The 16,534-nt window shown below is 39.8% G+C and overlaps 1 long non-coding RNA gene across 1 annotated transcript; it reads right to left on the bottom strand.

Annotated features, from left to right (window-relative positions):
- Positions 1–14,460: 14,460 nt before the first annotated feature.
- On the bottom strand, positions 14,461–16,186 carry LOC142498532 (uncharacterized). Its single transcript, XR_012802457.1, has 3 exons — positions 16,062–16,186; positions 15,020–15,147; positions 14,461–14,529 (listed from the first exon to the last, which is right to left on the bottom strand). It is a non-coding gene; the product is annotated as an uncharacterized LOC142498532 (long non-coding RNA).
- Between the last annotated feature and the right edge of the window lie 348 nt (positions 16,187–16,534).

Genomic DNA, 16,534 nt, shown 5'->3' with positions numbered 1-16,534 from the left:
CAGCCCCATGCTATTAAATATCTAGGAGTTTCCCACACTATAGACGACAAATCTCTATTCCAGGCAAACTACCCAAATTAATTTGAGGCTTACGGGAGGATATAAACACCTGAGCCACATACAAAATCTCCTGGATACTGTAGGTATGTCAGGATCCGTGAACCGCAATGCGCCTGGTGCACCCGGCACTTACCCCAACCCGTGATCGGGCCCCCCGCTCCTTCCGTCATCCATGATGCGCCACTTCCTCCACCTGTCATCAGCCGCCATCCTAGGGGCGCACACACATCCCACGTGGCGGTAAATACACTACCATCTGGTCCCTCCTCCAGGTTGTGCTCACGCGGTGATGTCATCGGGACACAGTGCGCAAAAACGGCGCTCGGTCAGTGCGCGCAAGAACCTTATCACTCACAATCACCACAGACCCTTGCCACACCTATCTACTGCACCAGAACTGCCAAACACAGCAAGTGCTGCTGACGTGCCTCCACTCTTCTTCTTCCTCATTGGTGCCTGTCTTCTTTATATTCTCAGCCTTCACACTGGCAATTCGACTGAGCATAAACCTTTGTTTGTTCGAAGTGTTCACTGCTACCCTTGCCTCCACAGTCTTGTCCTGTGCTCTGGTTCCTAGCTCCTTTGCTCCTGACCTCGGCTACTCTTTTGGACTCTGTTCTTCTATCTACTGACCCTGGCTACCAACAACAATCAGCACCTCTCCAATCCCGACCTCGGCAAAGTACCACGACGATCCGCATCTCTCCAATCTTGACCACGGCTAAGTACTTGCAACGTTCCGCACCTCTCCAACCCTGACCTTGGCAAGTACCCCTGACTATCCTTACATCTCCAATCCCGACCCGGCTACCTCGGCCAATCTACACTCCTTTCCCCAGCAACAAAAAATTAAAGTAAATAAGGTACCTGGCCCCGTTGGCATACATCCAAGAGTTCTCAAGGAGTTAAGCACAGTAATAGCCAAACCATTATATTTAATATTGAAGGACTCCATTTCCACAGGCTCAGTACCAAAAGATTGGCGTAAAGCAGATGTGGTGCCTATATTTAAAAAGGGAGCTAAATCACAACCGGGAAATTACAGACCTGTAAGCCTGACTTCAATAGTAGGGAAACTACTTGAAAGTTTAATACGGGATAATATTCAGGAATACCTAATGGAAAACAAAATTATTAGTAATAGTCAGCATGGATTTATGAAGGATAGATCTTGCCAAACTAACCTTATTTGTTTCTTTGAGGAGGTAAGTAGGAATTTAGACCAGGGTAATGCAGTTGATGTGGTCTACTTAGATTTTGCGAAGGCTTTTGATACGGTTCCACATAAGAGGTTGGTGTACAAAATAAAGAAAATTGGACTCGGTAATAATATATGCAGCTGGATTGAAAACTGGTTGAAGGACAGACAACAGAGAGTTGTCATAAATGGAACTTTTTCAGGTTGGGCTAAAGTCGTGAGTGGAGTACCTCAGGGATCGGTACTGAGACCCCTGCTTTTTAACTTGTTTATTAATGGCCTTGAGGTTGGGATCGAGAGCAAAGTCTCCATCTTTGCTGATGATACTAAATTGTGTAAGGTAATAGAATCAGAGCAGGATGTAATTTCTCTACAGAAGGACTTGGAGAGACTGGAAACGTGGGCAGGTAAATGGCAAATGAGGTTTAATACAGCTAAATGTAAGGTTATGCAAATGGAGATATATTGGGGGAATCCTTGATGGAGAAGGATTTAGGAGTGCTTATAGACAGCAGGCTTAGCAATAGTACCCGAAGTCATGCAGTAGCTGCAAAGGCAAAGATCTTATCTTGCATAAAACCGGCAATAGATGGAAGGGAAGTAAACATTATTATGCCCCTTTACAAAGCATTAGTAAGACCACACCTTGAATATGGAGTATAATTTTGGGCATCAATCCTAAGAAAAGACATTATGGAACTAGAGAGAGTGCAGAGAAGAGCCACCAAATTAATAAAGGGGATGGACAATCTAACTTATGAGGAGAGGCTAGCTAAATTAGATTTATTTACATTAGAAAAGAGGCGTCTAAGAGGGGCTATGATAACTATTCCTGTATACAGTACAAATATATTCTGGGACAATACAAGGAGCTTTAAAAAGAACTATTCATCCCACAGGCAGTACAAAGGACTTGGGCCATCCCTTAAGGTTGGAGGAAAGGAAATTTCCCCAGCAACAAAGGAAAGGGTTCTTTACAGTAAGGGCAGTTAAAATGTGAAATTCATTACCCATGGAGACTGTGATGGCAGATACAATAGATTTGTTCAAAAAAAGATTGGACATCTTTTTAGATGGGAAAGGTATACAGGATATACCAAATAAGTATACATGGGAAGGATGTTGATCCAGGGATTAATCCAATTGCCAATTCTTAGAGTCAGGAAGGAATTAATTTTTCCCCTTAATGGGGGTTTTTGTTTGCCTTCCGCTGGATCAATAAGTAAGTATAGATATAGGATAAAGTATCTGTTGTCTAAATTTAGCATAGGTTGAACTTGATGGACCTACAGTAGGTTTTATTCATCCTCATCTACTATGTAACTATGTAACATGCAGGCCCATGTGCAAGAAACGTAACCCTAGCACTGCTGGATGATACTAAACAGACAGCACCTAGGGCAAAGGATTTTAGTAGCCAGGGGCTACATGGCTACATATTGTAAGATGAAAAAGTGACATACAGATGTGTAGAGTGTAATATAGATCATGATAATCTCTGCATCATGTAACTCCTCCCTAACTCCCTTTACTGACACTCCCCAAACTGAAAGATGATGTAGATGGTGTAAAACTTGAGGCAAAGATCTTGATAGATTGACACAAAAAGAAGCAGGATAAAAATACCATTATTTGCATTAATGTTGTTAGAAATTTGACTTGATAAACCAGCTCAAAAAGTTATTACACCCTGCAATGAACTTGTACTCATAGAACTCAGTGGCCTTCTCATATCAGTTGAAGAACCTTGTCAATGGTATGCATGGGAGAAATACAGATGTAGCCAAAGTCACTGTCCCAGAAGCCGCTTGAAGAAAATCAAAACGCCGAAGCTCAGGGTGTAGTAAAAGCCAGGGCTGCCTGCGAGTGGTCACTACTCTCTGCGCAAAGAGTTTTTCCACTGATGGGTGATGCTGCGGTCAGGATTCTGCAGTCTCACCCAGCAGCGCAAACAGTTAGTCTGGCTACATCTTTATGTACAGTAACAAGGAAATGTGGTGCAAATATCTGCACCATATCAAATTAATCAAATTAATAATTTTTGGGGTAATTTAATACATTGTTTCCATTTTGTTTGGTTCATTATTGTCCCATTTTTAACTTTATACATACCCAGATTTACTTCATACATACCTAGATTTTGAAGTGATTTTAATCCGCTACCACTTTATGATGACAAAGATGCATAGATGGCAGAGTTCAGTCAAGTAATTTGCTTAGATGATAAAGTGGATAGGTCCTGATACTGTACAGTATGTGGTGCAAGCAAGCTCTCACAATACAAGGTAATATGCATCCCTTTGCAACTAAGTGTTTAACCTCAATAATTCCACACCACTTATGTCTGACCTGATATGAAGTTAATGTTTTATGTGTATGATATTTCTAGTTTTATAAGGTCTAACTTTTAACTCAAGTCACTTAAATAATTTCTGAATTGGAGGCAGGTGAGAAAGGTTTGAGATGTTCTGTCCTTTCAAATGAGCAGTGTTAATACCAGTGACTGTATCTATTATTGTTTTTCAGAACTGCTGCATTATGAAATATTATGAAATATAATTTTACTATATGTTGATGACTACTTATTTGCATAGGCACTTAATAACTTCAGTTCCCTAGCTGGGAAGGTCAGAAGCAAGTCATTCTGGGAAAAAAATAACAAGCACAGGTCAATAGAAAAACACATTCAAGTTTTGATGAGCCAGGTGGTGATGGGCTGTTTAGCTCATGTATGCAGGGTTTTTTGTTCCTATTATTTACAAGCTATTGTTAATTGCATCTATTTTGTATGATAATGCATTCCCCTGTGTGTCTTTATTCTGCAGCATTACTGAATTTAGATTCTAAGTGGTGATTTATACTGCAATACCATGAGGAATAACTGTTTTATTGAGATTTGTCTTTCTTATGTTTGCATAGTGCAGATTTGCTTACACAGCTCATGCATGAAAACAGTTAGGAAATATAGTAAGGGGTCTCTTAATTTTTTTTTGTCCATGTACAGTATAATTAAATTGCCAAAAATATTACAACCTAGTTCTGGAAAATGCTGATTGTGAAAATCTATGCTGTATGTTTGCCAATTTTAAACCTTTATTATAGTCTGTGAAAATATCCATTGAATATATTTGTGTATTAAAGCAGCAAACTTTTCCACAAAATTGAAATCATGAAACCTAAAGAGTTAGGGCTACAGTATGTAAACTATGGCTTTCACCCTGCCCACCTCCCTATGGGCCTCATGCAGTAAGCGTCGATTATGTGAAATCGGCAATCTTACCGATTAGTCATGTTATTGGCGATTTTTCCTCTCCGTATGCAGTAAGTGCCGAATACATTCAAAATCAACCCGAAAACAAATCCGCCCACTCTCACGATGATTAGCCGATCACACACAGGTGTATCAGCGTGCGTGGCGGGGTGCTGTTAGGTTGCCCAATCACAAATCTTGCTGAATCAGGCGAAACAAGCATGTTTTGGATTGCGCGCCATATTTAAAGGCAACGTGTACTGCTATTCATTCTCTGTGTTGTTGGGAGTGAGAGAGAGAGAGACGCACAGAGCTGGCTGTTTGAACATTTGCATATTGACTGAGAGACTTGTTGTGTATTGGGTGAGCTTTGTCCATTGTTGTTTTGTTTACATCTTTGTCTTGTTTTATATGTGGAAGTGTTTCGTGTGATTGGCTGAACATTTATTGTCTGTTTTTTGTGAGTGCTGGAAGTATGCCCGCAAAGCGTGGGAAGAGTGATGCTGGTGGGAGTGGGAGTGCTACTCGTGGGAGTACGCGTCGGAGTGAACGTACTGTTCAGGGGAGTGATGTTGCTGAGAGTGAGAGTGGTGTTGCAGGGAGTGGGAGTGCTGGTGCTGCGAGTGGTGTTGCTGGGAGTGGGAGTGCTGTTGCTGGGAGTGGGAGTGCTGTTGCTGGGAGTGGGAGTGCTGTTGCTGGGAGTGGGAGTGCTGTTGCTGGGAGTGGGAGTGCTGGTGCTGGGAGTGGGAGTGCTGGTGCTGGGAGTGGGAGTGCTGTTGCTGGGAGTGGGAGTGCTGGTGCTGGGAGTGCTGGTGCTAGGAGTGTGAGTGATGGTGCTAGGAGTGTGAGTGCTGGTGCTAGGAGTGTGAGTGCTGGTGCTAGGAGTGGGAGTGCTGGTGCTGGGAGTGCTGCTGGTGGCGCAGTTGCTGATGGGGTGGATGGTGGTGGCGTGCTTGCTGGTGGGCAGCTTTTGGAGGCTCTTCCATTGGAAGAAGGAGAGTCCAGTCAGCACCAGCCAAGCTCTGACCCTAAACCTGCTCGGAAGAAACGTGTGGAGAAGCCACGTAATCCTCGCTTCAATGACCAGGAAAATACAGCTCTTGTCACTGGCATTCTGGAGCACTATGACAGTATATATGGACATTTACTAGGTAAGTGTACATTTACATTTATTATTCAAATACATGTGATCCTAGGTCATCTGAGTTTTGTTCATATGCAAATATGGGTTCACAATATCTTTCTATGTTAATTAGTCTGGAAACACAGCTTTTTATCATGCCTTACAAGGACAACTAAACACAGGCGGTCAATTTGCCATAACTGCATACAATATGAATGCAACCTTGCTTACATGTATAGGTTTAGTAGTGAATGCTCATGTGCTTCACATATTACACATAAAACAGCATGTTTGCTATCTCTTGGAACAGCTAGCAGTGTAGGAAACTGGTGCTTATATTATTATTCATTTACCTCATATATTTGATATGTTTTTCAAGGGCGGACAAGTTCAGCAAGCAGAAAAGAAATGTGGGACACAATAGTCATTGGTGTCAATGCGTGTGGGAATCATGTGAGGGACAAGCGGAATTGTCACAAGAGATTTGATGATATTAGGTCCAAATTGAAAAAGAAAATACAACACCAACGCGTGCATGCTACTGGCACTGGAGGTGGGCCCACACCACAACGTCTCATATTAAGTCCATTGGAGGAGCTGCTTCGGGCAAAATTACTTCCCGTCGTCGTGGAAGGCTTACCTGGTGACCGTGATATAGGAATTTACCCCTCACAATTTCCACCAGGTGAGAAATATTACTGTACTAGGCGTGTCGTTGCTTACAGTTATTTTGCATAGTTACACTGCTTTTTATACTGTCTTCACAATATAAGCATACCTGCATCTATATATGTATATGTCTGATTCTGTATACATATATATCTCAAAATAGACATATATGTTGTAGTCCTACTAAAAGCAGTAACTAATATAGCACGTGCCATTGCGTGCTCATTTACATGTGAATTCCCAAAATGCATTGCTGCAGTGGAAGCAATTGATGGTGGGCGAAGATGGGGAACAACAGGGTAGTACACATGTGTAACACATGTTAATGAGAAATTATTACTAGCTACAGGTACAGAACAGAAATATGTAGAATATTATTGTGTATTTTATTTATTTTACTCCGACAAACATGACATTACTGCCTATTTTAAGCATGCATCAAATATATTGCATGCAACGGCCTACAAACATCACTTGCACTAACACATCTATAGTTGTTAATGAAAAGGTCCATTTTTGATTTAAGTCATATACAGACAGCATAATGAGGCACACGTATCATATTTTATGTCATTGTTTTCATAACTTAAAAACTGCACACGACTATTTAGCTCATCTACCATTGTGTTAAAGCAGCTGCAATTAATATCTCATCACAGCATACACTTCAACAGAGGGGGTGGGGTTCAGCACACACACTAATTACAGCCTCATTTTAGGGGCAACTTAGTTCACACCATTTTCACCTGTTTCAAGTAATTTAAAGGTGTGGCTGATTAGGCTTTTTGGGGAAGGGAAAACCGTTCTTACAACCTCACTAGCACAACTGAAGTTAATCACACTCATTTGAAAGCTTCACTTTAGCTACTAAATGCCCCAACAACTCATTACTTATCAAACCGTACGTCACACATTAGTTCACTCATATCTATAGTTGAACTACTATCAACGACACAATATCACACACTGCATGTGTTGTCTTGTTTAGTCACAGCCACATTCAGGTGTGCCACATCTTATATTAATGTACCACACATATCCTCTACCAAAAACAACACTTTTTGCAATATGACCACCTTCATGATAACCATTGTGAATGGTCATCTCATGATAGTTATGTACATTATGATACTGATATCACTACACAACATATGATTTTTATGTAAAAATTTAATGTATTTTTCCTCACGCATTACTGCAGAACCATAGTATGTTGTATGTTAGGGAACTCAAAACTTCTAAGTACACAGGCATGTACATTGTTATTACAACTATTTATGTTCACTTTCACACACACATTTTGGGTTAAGGAAATGATGCTGTTAGATACTCATAAATACAGAACATACAATAACTGTTTGTTCAATATTTACACATGTAAATGTAAAACTTATGTTATTGTTATATATAGTTGCCCCTGAAGGACATGTGTCACCTGAGACTGAACAAGTGTCTTCACCTGGGTCAGCCAGCTCAACACACCTAGAAGGTGAGTGTATCAGTTGGTGGCCATATAATATGTGCTCTTCTATATGTTATGTTGTCATGTTCATTATTTGTTTTGCACATCTTCTTTAAATAGGATTACTTAGTGTCAGTGAAAATGAAGTGTAAGGCAACTTGTATTGTGTTAGTGATGTTAACTATCATGTAGGAGTTGTGAGTTTACAGCAAGTTTTCATTCACTCATATTTCATACTGAGTCCAAACATTATTCTTAAGTCAAGGTAGTTTTTAATGTGAGGTTATAAAACGTATGGAAACATGTTAGTTGTTACTTATGACACAGTACAATTACATAGTAACACAGCAGAGATTAACATGACATTTAATAATTTGTACATTTATTTGTAGAACATGATGAAGAGGATTATGATGATGATGATGATGACGCCACCGCCATACACACACAAATAGAAGCAAGTGACCATGAAGACGTTCCAATTGAAACTGTTTTACCGGCAAATCGTCCAGCAAATACGACATACGATGCAATTGTAGCTTCTGAGGGAAAAATTGTGGAAGCAGAAAATCGTCGCCATTCTGACTTCATGACAGTGCTGGAAAGGATGATTGCACTGCAGGAAGAAACAGTTTCACAATTGGCACATCTCCACAGAGTCTTCATTGAAGTGCCGAAACAGTTGCAAAAAATCAACACCTCATTCGAAGCATTAGTTGTTCAGCAAACACAAGCTAATTACTGGAGAATGACTAATGTACCACAATTCAACACCTCCCAGCCAGGATCTGTTCATGCAGGTCAGTTTTCACCACATTCATCTGATATTCATTCACCAGGCCCAAATGTTACCGGTCAAGTAGCAGACATTGCTGTGCAGGTTCCTGATGACATCCTACCGCTGCCATCTGTACAAATTCAGCAGCAGACACCTACAAAGGAGCCCACAAAAACAAAACACAAGCAGTTACTACTGACCAGTTTTTGGTCAAAAACAACAAAAGACACACATGAAACAGACCAACCATCACTTGTGCAGTGTCTACCAACTTGCTCACAGTCACTACCCAAAAGCCCTGTAGGTGAGTCACTGGCCAAAAGCCCTGTAGGTGAATCACTGCCCAAAAGCCCTGTAGGTGAATCACTGCCCAAAAGCCCTGTAGGTGAATCACTGCCCAAAAGCCCTGTAGGTGAATCACTGCCCAAAAGCCCTGTAGGTGAATCACTGCCCAAAAGCCCTGTAGGTGAATCACTGCCCAAAAGCCCTGTAGGTGAATCACTGCCCAAAAGCCCTGTAGGTGAGTCACTGGCCACAAGCCCCGTAGGTGAACAGTCACTGCCCAAAAGCCCTGTAGGTGAGTCACTGGCCACAAGCCCTGCCCGTGAAGTGCCAGAGGCCAGTCAAAGTGGCTCTGTTGTGCCTAAAGTTGGTGGCAAAAGAAAAAGGAAAATTCAAGAGACAACAAGCAGGCCTGTTACTCGCTCGCAAAAGGAACAAAAAAAATAAATGTTATAATTCAGAAAATATGTCTTTGGCCTTGTTTTGTTGACTTCAGATTATCTAATTACTATTGTATGTATGCTGAAGACTGTGTTGTTTCCAAACTTTCAAGTATGTTCTTGTACACGTGAAGTTTTGGAAATGTGAACACTCCTAATTAATGAATAGTGTTATAAATATTTATGTTTTAATCGTCTGTTCAGTAATGGTCCACCAGGAGCCAGTTGCTAAGTTTAGAGAAGCTGCCATTGACTTAGCAGCAAAACATTGCATTTGGGTGTGTTAATTGATGTAATCATTGCATGTGCATATTATTTTCATGCAATTATAAAAGCACCTATTTAACTGCAAACATCTTTCTTGTACGTGTACAGCAGGATTTTGTGTTAAATATTACTTACCTTTGCTGGCCATTGTAATGTTGTCCTTTAATCATTTATGTGTTCTTGTTTCAAGAACATCTCTGAATTGATACTAATATATATGTAGTATGTATTGATATATGCACACACACACACACACACACACACACACACTGTGTGTGTGTGTGTGTGTGTGTGTGTGTATATATATAGTGCTATCTAAACTGGTATAGATGTATTTACAAAAAACATACACTTCATGCTTCCTTGTGAAAACACAGTATTTTTATAATACAGGCCTAATGTTTGACAACTATACTAAGTGTGAGCCTCTAACATTATTGGGCGCAAACAAATGTTTATTACTTAATTCACTCATGTTTATCACCATTTAAATAGGTTTCATACAAGGCCTACTTACTGCCATCAATATGTTGTGTGTACTCCAGCAATATTTAAAAAAAAAAAAAAAATATTACTTTTTATATATATATATATAATATATTTATATAAAAAAAAAAAATAATAATATTTTTTTATATATAATATATATATACATATACATATACACATACACATACACATACACATACACACAATATACATATAGTACAATATACACTTTATATATATATATATTTATGAGATAGATATATTTATATATATATATAGATACACACGTATTTAAACTCATGCAGACAGGGACTTAACCAGACTTTCAAATACACACAGAAATGTATGTGGGAAAAAAACATTTCATTTTGCAGGTGTGTGTATTTACTGATATGGCTGTCTAAGCACTATTTTCACACAGTGCTCTTTGTTATTTTGCAAGAAAACTCAATGTTACTGAATGAAAAGTGTACTAATGTTTTCAAAAACGAGATAAAAAAAGGATACATGTTTGTCCCACATGCGGCTATCACTAACCACAAATGTTCAAGCAATTATAACTAGAAATCCAATTGGCGTTTGAAATAAGGAGTTACAGTTTATACTTTTGTTGACCTTGAAAAGGAAACACAGCAATTTGTTAGCCACTGAGCAGTTTCATTTTGATGAGCAAAGAACAGATACCTGCACACATCTTTTGTGCTACTCTGCAATGGCTGATGAATTGGTGACAATTATGAATCCGAATTTAGGTTATAAATACATGATTTCAGAAGCTATTTTATCAACTTGCGGACATCAAGCAAGCACACGCCAAATCTATGATTTGATTCGAGCAAAATATCCTTATTACCAAAACCGTCGGCATGCGCGCAATTTTAATTCATCAATAAGATTCACTTTATCAACAAATGACTTTTTTGAACGTGTGCAGGATAAGCTAGAACACAACTATGGTTTCTGGAAGATTGCCAAAGAAAAACATTTCACCGTGAAAGAAGGCACATATATTGTGGTTAAAGGCATATTTATTCCTAATGCCAATAGCAATGGATCCGCTACTACTGTTCCGTGTGAATCGATAGCTGCTGCAATATCTGCACCCTCCATTCCTGAAACCCACATTGTACATGAACATAACTACTATGATTCTGTACCAAGCCTTTCAGCTGAAAATGCATTGGAATGGGTACCCGAAGAAATGAACATACCTCCCGACCAATTGTTTGAAGAAAGCAGTGGTGATTCCTATGAGCGCTTCATGGAGGAGATGTGTTTCATACTGGATTCAGCGTTTGGGTCAAGCGTGGATGAAAATGCCTTGCATTTCTGGAGTGACCAGTTGCAGGCAGACGAAGAGTTAATTCTAGAAGAATGGTAAATATAACAATCGTTATGCGTTGACTCTGCGTTTACATTTTTTTTTGTCTAACCACCATTTTCCCTTTCAATGCGTGGATACAGCGTAACATAGCAGACTGCATAACATGTAGCGATCACAAATAAATTGTTTCCGAATACAATATAGTAGAACCTGAAAGAGTAGTACACATTGCTGACGGAATAAATATACGTACTTTCCTATCACTTTAAACATATTAGCAACATTTTACCATAACTCTAACACATACCTGTTTTGTTATCATGCTACATCTACAACATTTAAAAGCGGGTCCACCACGTATGACGTGGGACCCTTGTCATGGCCCAAGGCGTCCTTAAAAAGGATTACGGATGTAAGTCCCGCCCCCAAGCGACGTGCGCGCCTCAAAGCCTATTGGCTGACATGTTTTGTTATAGTAACGGTAACTGCAGTGTGTCATACAGTGGGGGCGTCAACTGGGCGTTAGCCGAATGTTAATTGAGTGGGAGGAGTGTTAGCGTGCGTTTCACGCTGGTTTAACATGACGTCACACGTATTGCATTTGCGCATTGTGTTATCGGCCGTCCTTTCTGTCCAAACACGTCTGTTTAAAAAGAATACAGATGTACTCGTTTAGAACGAATGTAGTTTCGTATTCATTGTATTTGAAATAAAGATTGTATGTTTAATCATATTTTCAACCTGTATTGAACGCACAACGTACGCTTTGTTTTGCGCATGCGCAAACAGTTAGTGCAGCCAAGCCTGAAGTGCGTGCGCACACTAAGATGTGCGCGCACATTTTTCAGTATACAGGCAACGTTCACATCATATACATAGTTATGCCTGCTACAAATTTAAAGAAACATTACATACTGATGTACACTTGTACTTCTAAAATATAAGTGAGTGACGTGTGTATGTACACAATCATATAGAGCTGTGTAACGCGTTGTTACGGATACATATATAGTAAGGTGCCATCTTTGACCATCATGTGTTTGCTGTATTTCAGAGATGTCGGGGAAGATACAATCGGATCAATGTATGATTTCAGAAGAGTCTACCTTTATATGAGATGATTGTGAGGAGGAGCCACCGACTACTATACTACATATGGAACTAATTTTATATTGCTTGCAGCGCTTATTAACAAACAATTAAAAATGTGATACACTTATGCCTATATTGCATAAGCACTTAATTAACATAATGATGTTGCAAAATAGTGCCTCATGAATTTTTATTGAGTGTTCTTTAATGACTACTATCATTTTATGGCATGGTGTGTTTTATATATAACAACCATTCCCACTCTGCTAACACATTTGTGTATTCTATTGTGTAATGGAACGTATGACTGTCGAAACTATGTAACAATAATAATAAGAATAATAAGAATAATTATAATATGAGCATGTTCATGTATAGCGCTGCTAGTTGTACACAGCGCTTTACAGACACATTTTTCAGGCTCAGGTCCCTGGCCCGTGGAACTTACAATTTATTTTTGGCCGCCTGAGGCACAGGGAGATAAAGTGATTTGGCCAAGATCACAAGGAGCCGACACCGGGAATTGAACCAGACTCCCCTGCTTCAAACTCTCAGTGCCAGTGTGTGTCTTTACTCACTGAGCCACTCCTTCTCCCAATGTAAAGGACACTTACAACCAACTAGCCCTTTATTGTTAAAAATCTCTTGTTACATGGGTATGTTGATAAAATGGTTTGGGACTTTAGCAATTAATGTTATTGGCCAGATGTTGTGGTCCCCTACAATGCATGATGTTCTGAATATGACATCAACATCATGTAATGAAGTACGTTTCTGTGTATATTTCATTAACCTAACTAACTATAGTTTACTGTGTTTATTAAACTTTCTAAAAATACATCGTATAGTCAATATGATGATATAAGCTACCATAATAAAGCTGGTGTTATCATTTGTCGGTGTTATACATGGATCCTACACAAATTGATACAGACACAAACAGTTGTCTTAAAAAGTGTGTCTATGCTAATGTGCACGTGATTGACGTTACAATTGTGACAATACTTGATAATTATCATCATGATAATGATGAAGTGACGTGAATTATATTGCAAAAATATTACCAACATTGTCATATAGGTAAATTAGAAATGCTAAATGACAGTAACATTTGCAACAAAATAGTGTTTTCTGTTCACAGTTTTACACTTGGTACATGTAGGACACATCCACACACGTGTGACTTATACATACACATGTCACAAATTTAAATTCATGTTGACTATTAATTCCTAGCATTAAAAAACACCTACATTGCTAAATATAAGATGTAGTACGCATTGTTGTGATTACAGGCATTCATGCATGGAGTGTTATGATCAGTCAATTTCATCCGTGATGAATGAGCTCCCGTAAGTAAACAAATAAGTACAGTTATCCCCTTTTCTCCAAACACCTCTATATTACATGAATGGAATTTATAAGGAAACATACATAAAATGTGATAAAATGTGAGTAATCATTTTCTAATACAATGCACATGAAAGCTCAAGAGTAGCTAAATGCATATACATGATACAGAAAGTACATGTATGTTACATTTTTCTTTAAAACAATATGTTGTGTTTTTACTTCAAATAATTATAGGAAGATTGAGGTAGGCACATCTTATGAGAGATGTCAGCAAATATACATACCATGATCAGTCATACTGGAGATATACCTATAATGCAAAGGAACAATATATAAATTGCAAACATTGACATGCCATCTTCAGTACCGTAAACAACACAGCAAAGTGTGTATTTGGTGTTAAATGTGCAACACCATGTATATTTAATCACATTCAAAATGTAAATCAGCCTGGTGTACACATCATATGGATGTACATGTTACACTGCACCAATAACATTGTATGTAAGCATACTAGAAGCATGAATGAGTATGGGCATAATATGTGTATTGTGTTAGCATAAGGAACAACACAATGCTAAAATATTAGTGCTTTGTTACCCCAGTTGTATTCACATACACACAACTAAAGTACAATTGAAGAGGGATTATATAACCTGTGCAACAATAACATACCGGTGCCACATCCCTTTGTGCACACAGCAGAGAAAAGAAAGGTGTGCAACCCATATTCATCTGTGTCCTAACAGAAGGTTATACTGCACCGACACACTTTATTCGAGCAAATACCCAGTATGTACCTGGCAGATACCTGGAATGCGCCGCTCCTCACCTCTGACAAGCCCCGTTGTGTTTGCCTTCCCAGCCTGGGTTCATGCCTGGCTGACGGGCGGCTGATCTGTTAAATGATAATGATTAGGATTTAATAGGCTGCAATGCTTCGCATGTCTACCAGATGGCATAAATTCATGAATTGTAATGCAGTATATATATATATACTGTGCAGTATTGCAGCCAGCGGGAATAAAATGCTTCAATCCCTGCATGGAAAATACCTCAATGCACTCGGGCAGAAAACAGTCACAAACCTCAATACACCCGGGTATACCCGAATTCGTGGGACTAGCCGAGCTCGAATAAAGTGTGTCGCCAGTGTATAAAAAAACATTATTGTTAAGATAACATAATGTAAGTATAAAAGTAGAACTTGGAACATATATGTTTTTACTTACAAGAAAAAAATGAATTGATGAGATTCTGGCGTGTCTGGCCACCACTGGCTGTTTGTTCATTTTCAGCAGCTACATGGGTGGGATGCTCGTCTACCAAAGGCTCAGCTAGGTCTGCTTGTACATTGTGCCTGAGTGCAACATTGTGCAAAATGCAACAGGCAAGGATAATATCAGACACTTTTTGAGGCTTGTATAGAAGAGCCCCACCAGTTCTGTCCAGACACCTAAATCTGGTCTTGAGTAGGCCAAATGTCCTCTCTATAACAGATCTTGTAGATATATGGGCTGCATTGTACCTGTCCTCTGCTTCAGTTTGAGGGTTTAGCACCGGAGTCAAGAGCCACGGCCTAATTCCGTATCCTGAGTCACCTATAATGAATGGAGCACACATAAGCTGACATTAGTGATCAAATTCTACAATGCCAACATTCATAAATAAAAAAGTGTTTTGTGTTAGAACATGTAAATGTGTACTCACCCAGCAGCCAACCATGTTCAAAATGTCCCTCTTCGAACGCATGGAAGACTGAAGAGTTCCTCAGGATAGAGGAATCGTGACTGGAACCAGGGAATTTGGGTACCACATGCATTATCCTCATCGTCGCATCACATACCACCTGTACATTGAGTGAATGGTAGTGCTTCCGATTGCGGTACACATGCTCACTCTGACTAGGTGCAATCAAAGCAACATGTGTGCAATCGATTGCACCCAGCACACATGGTATCCCTGCTATATTATAAAAGCCAGTCCTGACTTCCAGCCACTCTGTCGCCTCTGTAGGAAAATGAATATAATTCCTAGCGCGTCTATTGAGTGCATAGAGAAACTGGGTCAAGGCCCGCGAGAATGTAGATTGCGAGACCCCGCCCACTATGCCCACAGTTGTCTGGTATGACGCGGAAGCAAGATAATGTAATGAGCACAGCATTTTAACAAGCCCAGGGACTGCACGACCTCTGGCTGTGAAAAAATCTAAATCTCCCCTTACTCCTGATAAAGAGCTAAGATTGCTGCTGAACTCAAACGATAGCGACTTACAATCTCCTCCTCACTCATCCCATCTAACAGGGTTCTCTCCCTGTACAGACGCGGACGAGGCACAACTTGTCTCCTCTGTCTTCTCCTCTGATCTCCTGTCCCTCTCCCTGTCCCTCGGCCTGTCCCTCTCCCTGTCCCTGTCGTATCCGCGTCACTGTCCCTGTCACTGTCCCTCGGTGTGTCCCTCCCTTGCCCTATATGATTGTCTTCATCATCAAGCATGTCATAGAAAAGAATGTTCCTCCGTCTCCTAAACAATCTCAACATTTTGAAATGAGTAGCTGTGAATGAGCAGGTAATGGGCGTCCTTTAAATAGGTATGTGATGATGTCAGGTGACATAGTAAAATGCAAGGTTTTACATTAACATAATAAAGTACTTGTGTGGCAAGCTGTGTGCAGTTGTTGTGTGTATTCTGCAGGGAATGATGATATTTGCCAATGATGTGACGTGATGCTTTGTAGAAACATTGC

Source organism: Ascaphus truei, chromosome 7, assembly GCF_040206685.1.
Source record: "Ascaphus truei isolate aAscTru1 chromosome 7, aAscTru1.hap1, whole genome shotgun sequence".
NCBI classification, from domain to species: Eukaryota; Metazoa; Chordata; class Amphibia; order Anura; family Ascaphidae; genus Ascaphus; species Ascaphus truei.
This window is presented reverse-complemented; position numbering and strand designations above follow the sequence as displayed.